Here is a 12,744-nt window from a genome sequence, read left to right on the forward strand (position 1 = left end):
AGAATCGAGGTATTAGCTCGAAAAATCTGCCTAAATATCGATATTTATCGATTCGGCGCAATTGAGGAGGTTGTAAATTTCTAAATTGATCGAAATAGCCCAAATTAACAAAATACCACATGCACGAAATTTAATTATAAATCGTTTGTAATTAAGAATGTGGAAAATTATAACAAATAACCTAAATTGCTAAATTTGAATTGTCTAGCTTTTATAAAATATGGTGCTTACATCGATTTTTATCGGTTGTAAAGGGAAGCAAGAGGAAGGCTTTAAAAAATGACTATTAGAGAAGTATTTCTCGACTAAATTGATGCCTCTTGAACCCATGAGATTGGCTTAAGAAACCTAACAGAAATTGTGTTGGATATCGATATTTCGATACAAATCGATAGGCCTAGACACTTGACTCGACAACTGCTGCATATCTGGCATACACTTTACCCTTCTGCCACATTGTTACCACACTCATTTTTACCGCTCATGAGAAAAGTACAGGGTATAGTTTTTCAAAAAACACTTTCATGTTGCTTGCAACATGTTGCCAAACTTGCATTGCTGCTCGCATTTTTGAGCTCGTTTATTCTTAGCCACGTTTATGCCAGCTGATTATCCTGCTTGCCTTGTTGGTTGCCCCCTCTCTGTGATAATGAGTCTTAACAGCAATTTTTATTATTTTTTATTGGAATCAGCAGCTGCCCTTGAGCGACCATCACACACAGATCCTGTACACTGTTGATCCTGGCGCACTGATAACGCGCTGAAAGCCACACCACAAATTAATTAATTTATGAGGCGAGGCGAGGCGAGGCGAAACGACGCGACGCTCTGCGCTGCGCTGCGTCTTGGCATTGAGAAATGCGCCACACTGATGAGCATAAAATTGCTCCCATTTCGGAGCGCGTGAACTAACCCACATTCGCATTGTGGCCAGTCATAAATTCCACGGACAACCACAATGAAAATTGTTCATGCTAATGAGCCGCACGCTAACTGTACAAATGTCTAGGAGTTGCAAAAAAAAATAATAATAAAACATATATACAGAGAGAGAGAAAAAAAAGTGCAACACATGTGTCCCTGCGCGGAGACCATGACTCTCTGTGTGTGTGTGTAGGACTATATCCATAGGCTTTTCGAGGGGCTTAGCAAATGAAGCTTGGCCGCCGCCTTGCCTGTTGTCCTTGCCTGGCATAACTCATAATTTTCCACTTTTTCTTCCGTTTTCTTCTCTGTTTTTTTTTTATTTTTCTACTGCTCACATTGTCAGGCACAGCCCACACACAAACAGAGCGACGACTAGGTCTATGCGCCCGAGCTTGGACTTAATTTACACTTTTGTGCTGGGGCGCGTGTTTATCGCGCACACAAAATCTCTAAACTTGTGGACAAGGGGGGCGCTTGGGGGGTGCGAAGGCGCTGCCGCTTGGTGCTATATGACTGCATTTTTATAAGCTGCCAACATGCGAAAATGGGCTTTAGCAGTTGTTATGAGTGTTAACACTCTCATACCTGGCTTACCTGGTCGGACGGCTGAGCAGAACGAAACCGAAACCGAAACAGAAAATTCTTGGTTAAAGGTTTTTGATACCCTTTCGAAAACTATTTAAGTCAAACTCAAACTTCTGAAAGCAGCTACGAGTAGACTCTGCCTTTGGGCAGTCGAGGCATTCAGTTTAACATATATTTCAGTTTATATGGAAATTGGAGTATTCAAATTGAGTTGAAGTAGGAAAATCTTTAAATATTTATAATATATCTTGACTCAGCTTCATTTCAAATTCCAAATTTGGGCTAAAATTGGTTTAATCGACTTCAATTCTTATATTGAAAACTTTTTACCCTGTCAGATCGATCTATATTTTCATGAATTCCCAACGAAATTGATTGGAAATTTCTCGGGAAACGCTGTGCTACAATTTCGAAAAAGAAGGCTCCAGATTCTACATCTGGCCTGAAAATGGTGGGAAAATTAGCTGAAAATAAAGTTTCTTATGCAAAATATTATCTTTCTGTCTTTTGTCTTTATAGTCTATATAACTAAGCTAATTTATTTCTGTCTATTGTTCTTAAAGTGTATTTGGACTTCGTCAATTCGAAGCGAACATTGCTTTGTTCTGGTTTATAATTATTTTTGGACTGGTGATATAATAGTTTTAGTGCTATCCGAGCTTAGTTCTATGTGCATGCGACTGCTGTAATTTGCAGTAAATGTTGTAAAATGTCTGACGTGTAATTTAATTAATAACAACAACAACAACAACAAGAATAGCGGCAGTAACAAAAAACGAGCAGTGAAAGTTTTGCAGTTATTAGTACATTATAAAAATAGACTTTGATATAAAAGCAACAATGTTGAAAGGCAGCAGTTGGTGTGGCTTTTATTGTCGTGTTAGCAGGCTAGAATTTTTATTATGAGAAATGTCAACCTACCTGGGTGGGTCGCCCTTACAAAAGCACGTGTGGCCAAGCAGCTCCTCCGCCCACCCCTGTTAATCTTATATATTTTTTGTTGCCAGTTGATAATTTAGTAACCATATATCAAGGGGTGCAGCAGCAATTCATAATGTCATGCTACGAAGCGACAGTTCTGGGAGGAAGTTTGGTTTTATGGCCTTAATGCCATTTGCAGTGGGGCCCGGTTAATAATCATTTTATTTGATACCAGAAGAGTTAGTGCTTTCTTGGGTCTTTTTAACATTACTTAATTAACACTTATTTAGTTTCCATTTAATAGTTTTACTCGAGCAGACATTACATAGACCTGTGCAATTGTTGCACCACACTTCAACTACTGCTGCTTGCGTTTTCTTCAACTTAACAATAATTTTAATCGAAGATAGTTAAGCTTTTAACGTTCAGATTTCGAAAATATAGCATCACAGAGTTGCCACCTTGCAGTGCATAAAATGACAACGCCAAAAAGTGTTGCTGCTTGCTATGAGATTGAATTCGAGTATTTATAGATCTGTCAACTCGATGATATGAACTTAGACTAGGCGTTGCCACCATGGCAATAAGACCATGGCGTTGCCACCATGACATTGATCTCATGGCGTTGCCACCAAGCAAGGCCAGCATGGCGTTGCCACCATAGCATATTTCACTATTATTACAAAATGTCTAGTAAGAAGTTCAAGCAGGGAAACATGTTCCATTTGCTCTGATTTAATAATGCTCAAAAAAAAATAGTCTACTATATTATATACCTCAATATAATTTCGAATAATTACAGAAATTGCGACCTGTTTCAAAATAAATCAAGTATTTAAACCTAATTTTTAAATACTGCCCACATGCATGTACGACAGATCGCATGCTTACATTGTAACCAACCCAAACCAACCAAAATATTTCAAAGCCTGCGCCCGAAAATTCTACTTGTAACTCCCCCCAGCGGCCCGGGGGGAGGCACTTGCATGTTTTGGGTCTGTTGCATTCCCTGGGTACGTGCAGAAAATAACACGGCGATAATATTAAATTGCTGTCAACAAGAAAATATGTTGGTAAGTTCTTGTTGTTGTTGTTTTTGTTGCAACTCTTTTTAGCCAGCCCAATTGATTTTCTGTCAGCGAAGGCAAAACACTTTTCCACTTTTCCACGTGTTTCCAAGTGTTGATATGTGTTATATGGTAGTTTCTTATCAACAATGCAGTCTATTAGTCTATGCACAGCGCTGGCTGACTGACTGATTGACTGACTGCCTGATGGACTGACTGATGGAATGACGTACGGACATGCACAGAGGCAAACAAATAATAATCAACGGCACAACATCAAAGGCTAAACAATTTTCCCAAGTTTTTCATATAATTGCCAAACATGCGCATGGGCTATAAATGGGCAAATGGAAAAAACCCTAAACCTGGCCCCAACCCTAGCTTTTATTGTGTTCAGGGCGCCAAACTATTAACCGTATAGCAGTAAAAATTTGTTAATGCCTTTGTCTAAACATGTGCGTTGGCAGGTGCCTAAAATTCATAGACCAGAGGCCAGCTGAGCCTCCCGAGAGCAAAGGGGTTAAATGTGTTTATTTGTTTATGGGGCGCCCCCCGTTGCCAGCGAGTGCCTGGGCAAAACTAAGAAACAATAAAGAAAAAGGAGAAAAGGGTTAGGCTATAGTTAGTTGATGCCCCAGTGCGTTTGACTAATGTCTCATTTGCATGCCAAAAGCAGTTAACAAGTTTGAACAGCGCCGCCAAAAATTATGCCTTGTCTTGCTCTTAAACACAACTTAGTGGATAATACACCCCTAGTGTTAAGCCAGCTACCCATCCATTCAGTCAGCCAGCAAGAGAAACAACAACAACAACAACGACACATTCATTTCCTTCTTGGCGCGCCTCAAGTGTTGTCACCTGTCATAATAAGTGCGGAAGCAGCAAACGGAGCCAAAGGAAGAACATACAAAATGCAAAGCAAATAACAAAATAAAATTGGAAATAAACGAAGATTTAATACACTTTCAAACGTCGGCTTTAGAGAAAATCGGTAGGCTAACATATACAATTATATCTAATTGCATATTTATAGATATGCCAATGTCTGAGAAGAACGTTTGAGAATGTAAGCAGAGAAGGAGTATGAGAAAAGAGAGAGAGAGAGAGAGAGAGAGAGAGAGAGAGAGAGAGAGAGAGAGAAGGAGAACAAAGATAGGGGAAGAGAGAGATATGGAAAGAGAGAGAGAGAATTAGTAAGACGAATGTGAAGCTGACGCTGGCACAAATGAAAGGGAACAAAATGTTTAAGGATGTAACACAAAGAAGAATAGAAAACAAGGTCTAGCGAAACGATCTAGGATGATACATAAAGCAAAACTGAAATAAATTAAGCGAAGGATAGACAGGAGGAGCTCTAGAGAATAAGGGAAAGAAGGAGAGGAAAATAACAATAATGGTAAGGAAAAGAAAGACTGTTAGATATCGCGGTCAAAAAATATAAGTGGGAAGCAGCATATGTAGTAATTTTCATACGACTCCTCCTACTCCTCCTCTTTATGCAACAACAAATGTTACAAGTAAAAGAGATTATCTATATTCTAATATTTCGCAGAATACAAATAGCTTCTGTCTGTTAAGCTGCAGATGAGTTATTGAAGAAAACAATGTACAAAAGAGCCAAACAGCCTAACAAAGTCCATATACTTTTTGATATGATATTAAAGAAAAAATATTACTGCATTTGCTTTCAATTTATATTGTGAGCGTCGCAACGTAGCCTGCCGCTAGTTTTCAATTCATTTTCATAATTGCAGCAAATGTAAATTGCAATATATAACTTTTTGCCTCTCTCTCTCTCTCTTGTTGTTGTTTTTGCTGCCGTTGCAGGCATTTCTTTATGCGGCATATGCGTGTTGCACTTGAATTTGTTGCAGCGACAGTCGCACTTGAGGTGAACCTGAAGAGGAGAACCTGATGCGAACCTGTTTCAAGTGGATTGTTATGGAGTGGTTGAGGAATTGCCCCGGCCGGCGGTGCTGCTACTTGGGGGCCGCTGAAACGGAACCGCAAATTATTTTAATTTGCGTTAAATAATGCAACGAGGTGAGAAAAAATTAAGAGCATTGCTGAATGAATTGAAATGAAATGCAAAAAGAGAAACACAAAACCCAAAGATATTTAAAAAAATATAAAAATAAAAGTAATCATCATAACGCTGAGAGAGCAAAAACTCTGGTGTATTATGACATATAGACAAGTCATGCGGGTTTCGTGTTGTTGCTGTCAGAACAGCCCAAAAAGAAAGGAGGCTGCATTGTTGCAAATGATCGACGAAAAGATACCCATTGCACAGCTTTCAATATTTCTGAGAGCCATCAAATCATCATGTAATAAACATGAAGCAAAGGGCTTGAAAAGGTAAAAGAAGCGAGTGTGTTCAACTGTGAGATACCCTGTACTTAGCTAAAAAGTACTCTCACAACATCATTAAATATTTATGAAATTGACTGAGTAATCGAACAAATTTTTACACCAGATCTCATGGCATTAACTCAAAAACTCCAAGCTAAATTGGTTATTGCTAGATCCAATAGGATCTAAGGCCTATTCTCATGCCTACAGGGTATATTTTGATTTGAACATACATGTTTTTAGATAATATATCGAGAATTCGATACAGAAATTTTATCTTGTACCTAATCAAAAGTTTGCTGAGAGTCTCACAAAGTCTCACAGATCTGCGTGAGATGAGATCATAATTTTAAACCCTGTTCAGCTACTCCCCACAATATGCCCGCTAACTAAATTTGAAACGGGGTATTAAGGAACAGCGTTTGTCAGTTGCGCCTGTAACACTCATTAGTTGACAGCAGCCTTGTCGAGGTATCAGTCGGGCCGTCGGTCGTTCGGCCATACGGCCGTTTGGTTGGTTAGTTCTCTCTGCCCCCTTTCATATCCTGGCACAAAGTTAAATGCGCCGGCCTGTAATTTGCCTGCAATACGGCGGCGCAATAAACTCAATTTACGCTGCCAGCGAGTTCTAGAGAGGCGAGTGCCACATGCCCCCAGAATGAAATGCCTGCAATATAGGTGCGACTTCGAGTGCGAGTCGGAGGTGTTTGGGGTTCTCGGCTCGGATAGCTCCTTGTTGTAACGTGTTCATTGGGCCGGCTATATCGTAATGTTTATGTGAAATGGCTGTAGGGTGCTAAAAGCGAACAATGCCACGCAGTTTAGCTCTTGACATGTTGGGCAACATTGTGGCCAAGCCGCAAAAAAAAAAACACAATAAAAACGTTGCCAAGCCCTCGCGCATGTTGCCAGAACCGAAAACCCGGCGAAAACTCAAGACTTGGCTAAAAACAAACTTGAGTTGTCGCTGTCGCTGTTGCTGCTGCTGTTGTTGTTGTTGTTGTGTTATATGATAAGCAGCTGTTGTGCGGTAGCCTCGACATATTCGCCGGCAATTTATGCATGTTTAGATCGATCATAACTCTTAATTAGCGGGCAGGCAAACCTTGTCAACAGTTGATTGACAAGACTTTTAAGGTTTCGGCAATCGCCGACACATTTTGCGTAGGCCGCAAGTGAAAGGCAACTTATAAACAAAAGTGTTTTTTATTGTTGTGTGTTGAACCATAGAAAGTGTGTAAATGTATGAAGATTAGATGAAGTCTAAGAAAACTAAAGTTAAATTGATGATTCCACATATTTGTTTAAATTAAAAGCGAGACAAGGCTTTAATTAGCATCGCGTGCTACAAGATATTTGATGTACTATTCTTTCTTATTTATCAACAACGAAAATTTATTTAAAATCTTGTAAATATACATAAAACAGAAAACTTTTCAGCCTTTCATGTGGACACACCCTCTAAATTAAGTATTTTAAATTTTTTTGTACTTTTCTAGATATTCATGGAAAATATTTAAAAAAAAGTTGGTCAAATTTTCCTTGCATTCTTAAATGTATTTATTATTAATATTTATTTTAGAAATTTAAAATTCAAATTTTTGTACATAATTTTAATCTAGAAAAATTAAAGAAAAAGTCTAAAATGCAATGCAAATTAGCCCGAAAGTTTATAATAAAATATTTGCAATAAAAATATCAAAAAGAGAGCTATAAAAAGAATATAAATTCCTATTAAAGCAAAATGCCTACACCAAACACGCGCGCAGCATTTATAAACATTTACGATTTGGCTTTTTATAAGCCAATAAATCGAAATGATATTGTATACGCAAGCCAGATTCTTCCATGAGATCCAGGTGATTTGCTGGCCCGCAGGCTAACCCACACGCAGACCAAACCAGACACAATGGCTCCGAGTATGACTCGAACGCAGCCACCCACATAAGCTATTCATGAGTACCCGCATGAACATATATATGAGTACCCATAAGTAAAAGCCGCCTTGAATCAAGCTGACAAACGCTGATCGATCGCCGGCGAGGCATAAATCTCACGTGGCAATTATTTTATGATAACTATAAAAAATCACCGAAACATGTTAAAAAACCAAAAAAAAAAATAATAATAATAGTAAAAAGCAAAACCTGTAAAAAATATATAAAAAGGTACATAAAAGGACAACTTGTTTCAGTTTTTGTTGTTTTTTTTTTCAGCCTTTTTGTGGTACATGAATCATTTTGTGCACATTCAATCGTTCAATCATCAATCATAATTTTCAACGATCAACAGATTTGTAGGCAAACGTTTTCATGTAAAGTCTTAAATATTTTCACACCTTATAAACAATGTGCAGTCACGATCACGTTCAGTTCAGGTAATGCGCCCATTGTCTGTGCTCTAACAATGGACAAACCTAAGCGACAGTTGAGCGTGGCCCAATAGATCCCCCTCGTAAACCCATACGCTCGTTTCCCAACTATGTATATATTTCTTTCTAGCGAATTATGACGCGCATTTGAATGATCGATGAATGATACGATTTTATGATTGTCTATGGTTTTTCAAGTCGGGCTTTCACGGACGTCATATGCGTCGATGAGTCAGTAAACGAATTTGAAGATTTGTGTTGAAGTTGTATACCCTGTAGACTCTATGTGGGGATATAGGGTATAATGAAGTAGGGTAACTGTTTGTACCAGTGTATGTAGAACACACAATTTTGATCGTTTTTCCATGCATCTATGAAATCAATAAGTATCGATAGTCCTAGCTCGATAGCTATCGATAACACAACTATCGGCAGCAATGAATAAATCTATAAGTATCGATATCTCCGAAGTTGGGATATATCGATCTCTGACTCAACAAAAATGTACCTTTTTACAAGCTTTGCAACTTTTTGGTTACCTTTTTGTATGCATTAGATTCTTAAGCAATTATATTCCAAAAGGTCAACTTTATAAAAGAGAGTCAATTCGTAGCTGAGTACAGGATATCAGCTAGTTGAGCACTTCGGAATAGTGCACTCTAAATTATGCTCTATGTTCTATGCTGGAAAGTTAGGATGCACACAAGAGTTGAGTGAGCCTTTCACTCTGTCATTTACTGTGGACTATGGACTACGAACTCTGAGCTGCTGACGGCTTCATTAATACTCTTCAAAATTGTACATTGCACTCGGTCCGCTGTCATCCACAGGTTATGCATAGAAATTAGCCCGTCTCTGAATGATCACGAGTCGAGTGCACACAGCTGACAGCGTTGACAAGTGTATTGGCTTATGATTTTTGACAGGCCACAAGGCGTATACATAACGCGCAATCAGTTAAGCATTCAAATACTTGTACACTAGTTAATAAATTTAAATTATAGTTGATTTTATGCTAATCAACAAGAAATGACAACAAACAACAACAACAACAACAGCAATGGCAACGCATTGAGTCATAATTGTTAAGCAATGCGTCGCCCCATAGAATCGTAAATCAACACAAACATTTGCTTGGGGTTCAATGGCATATAAGAAGTGCGATGAATATGGAGCGATGGGAAAGAGTGCAGGAGAGGGTTAAGAAGAGCTGGGACACCTACACCCGGGCGGTAGCTTTTGGGGAACTGGAAGCCACTGAAGCAACTTAAGCAGCTTCCAAAGTTGTCAGCGCAAAATAAGACAAATGTTTAAGGCGGCGACGCGATGACCAAACGAAAACTTTAAACAATATTGTTGACTTATGGTCGACCAAGAGATACCCTGTAGAGGATACATATGACTTATATAAATAATACTGCTGCCAAATAATATTTAGCAGGGTACCTAAGCTAAACTAACAGATACCCTGTAGGCAGTTAAGAGTTAAGAATGAAGTGCCAACGTTGATATATAAACAAAAAAATACCTAACATTATTTATTTTAACATGAGTTAGCTTGCTTTACGTGCTGAGCCAAAAACTGTTGTTATAAAGACTTATAGATACCCTATAAGCATTTTAGAAATCAAAGTGAGACTTTAAAATTAACAAAGATGCCAAAATAATAAGCTCATCAAGGTCAATGCAAGAAAAAGCTTCAATAAAAAGTAGGTCTGGTTGATCGACTACAGATACTCTAAGAAACAGGTACATCATTATCTGCTTTCAAGCAGCTTCGAGCTTCAGCGAGATAAATGTAAACATGCTACCCCACTTTAATATATATAAAGGATGGGTATACTCAAGAACTAAGCTAAGAACTAGCTGACATCAAAATTGAAGTCACATTCGAATCATTTTCAAAGTCAATACAAACTCCTCTAATTAAACCCCGTAATTTACAGGGTATAGCTGCAATAAGCATCTGCTTTACAGACGCTGTGTGGTCCAATTAAATATGCAAGCGGCTCTGAATGCGTTACGGATTCTGTGATCGCGTCTGCCACCAATGTGCGAATGATGCGTGAATTTGGAAACCGAGCAAATCTTGCACCACCAGCAGCAGAAGCAGCCGCAGCAGCAGAAGCGTTGACTGATGAGCGCGCGTGAGGCACATTAATTGGAATTGAGCAAAGGCAAAAGCAAAGGCGAAGCCAAAGCCCAAACAGGCGAATGCAAGCCAAGCAATTCGGGCTAACGGCTGGGAGACTGGCGCATATTTTATCGCTATTGAAGCGTTTGGCGTTAATTAAGACAAAATCAGGCGAAATTTTTGTCACATTGCCGAGTCAGAATACCCCAAAATGCATGCGAATAGGGGATTCGGTAACCGATTCTCACTCGCTGTGATTAATTGTGTCCCTCGCTGACTGCCAGCCTGCCAACTATACCAAGTACACGATACCAAGTGCTCTTTGCACGACCACAAGAAAATGAAAAATTAGCCAAAGAAAATCTGGCGAAATAAAATGTCGTCGGCGACATTTTGCAAAGAGTCGTCGCTCCAACTATATATATATACATATATATGTGTATTTGTGCTTGTTGTTTAATGCCATTTGCTTTACATGTGTGCGGTCTGTCATTGGGTGTGTATTTGTGGGTGTAGGCGAGCACATTTTGTCTCTCAATATATATACATATAAGCTTATATATTCGCCTCAGACTTTAATTGTTGTGCATTAGTCGGTTGGCTGTGTGAGCAAATGACATCAAGAAATCGCATTTGGCAGACTTATTGAATGCACTTCAAGCAGAAAGTCTCTTTTCCAGCTGAATTCACAGCTGTAAAAGAGGTTGACGGAATTTCATTCCGCCCGCAAGTGTGGAAAATTCGCGAAAACTATAACCCTTGTCGTCCTATCGGATTGAAATTTCCTATGATCTTTCAGAAATCTTTGTTTTGAATGAATTTGAATGAATCTTTAAACGATCTAAGGCTTATGCAATGCCTATAAGTAAATTATAAACTGTAACCTCTCGTAGAATGCGCCGACAAATTGTAGAGCATCTCTCTGTCTGACTAGCTTTAACATTTTGAATGCAATTTTTCGAAGTAGCTAGAGAAAAAATGCGCATTTATTGTTGTTGGATGTATTAAAAAAGATCAAAGCATTCGGACATGATGTGTGGTTGTTGTCGTTGTCACATCAACGCGTCGCCATCGACACACACGCCAAATGAGTGAAACTACAAAGACTGAGGCCGGAAAAAAAGGCGACTAATTAATGTGCTTTTAATTATAAAATATGTGACCGCAGAGAACTGTAAAAATATGCAAAACCGCAAAAGCTTAGCCAAGAAAATGATACGTAATGCAATGGCAGCGAAAGAGGGGAGACTAAGGGTGACGGTTGACAACCGCAAAGGTGAGTGACAGCAAATGTCCAAAAAGGGGTTCGTCTCGAGCAGCAATTGGACCAATGCGACATGTCAGGCCAATATAACAATAACTGCTCAAGACAGCCCAAAAGTAACACATTCACATGCAGGACAAAACAGGACACGATTGGGACGGGACAGGTGGCACACTCGAAGAAAATTGCAAGAGTTATGTACTTAAATTAAGCTAAGAAATTGAAAAAGATGACAAATTTTCGTAGTGGGAAAAATTCATAAAAATAAGACTCCAATTCCTTAAACCACCTAAGAAATAGTCGATAAATATATCAAAAAGTTTTCTACTCAAATCAAGTATACAAAATTGCACAAGATGGAAAATTCTTAAACTTACAGCAAAGTTCACACTTTAAGAAATTTTATTTACCAAACTACAAGACTCCAATTTTTATAGTTTTCAATTGCTCAATTTATATATTAAGAACCAAGCTCAAAGACTTTAACACACATATTATACTATATTTCAAAGCGGGCTTGTTTTCTCTCAGTGTACTAAGCCAGTCACATTTACAGAAGGGATATGGACATGGACATGTTGGTTATGTTGGCTTGTTAGCACACGACACACGCCGTCGTGTGGTCAGCAAATGAGCCCAACAGCTGACCATACTAAAGCATCAGCCGGCCCCCTTCTCCCCCTCTCTCTCTCACACTCTCTCTCTTGTGACCTCAGCCTCACCTCTGGTAATTGTCGTGTCAATTTGTGCTGAGCACCTTTGCTTGAAACATTACGACTTGGTCGGCCTTTGGACAGCGTCTCTCGTGTCAAAATTTTAAACATTGATTATCTGGAGACATATTCAGCAATTAGCAAATCAACTCGACTGCGGCTTGCGGCCTAGACGAGTCCTTCCACTTGCCACACTTTGTGCAGACCTCAGCTTTTTGGATGCTACATAAATGACAATTACCAAATGTGGCAAAAGCATTTTCTGTGTATGTGTGTGTGTTCGTGTAAATGTGTTTGTATTTTGTTAAGTTTTAATGCGACAGCAAATAGATTGGATTGACACATAAAACATTTTTGATCAGTGCCATATTTAATATTCATTTGTGGCAAGAGATAATGACATATAGAAC

Source organism: Drosophila novamexicana, unplaced genomic scaffold (assembly GCF_003285875.2).
Source record: "Drosophila novamexicana strain 15010-1031.04,08,12 unplaced genomic scaffold, DnovRS2.1 tig00001059-arrow-arrow-pilon, whole genome shotgun sequence".
Lineage (NCBI taxonomy): Eukaryota > Metazoa > Arthropoda > Insecta > Diptera > Drosophilidae > Drosophila > Drosophila novamexicana.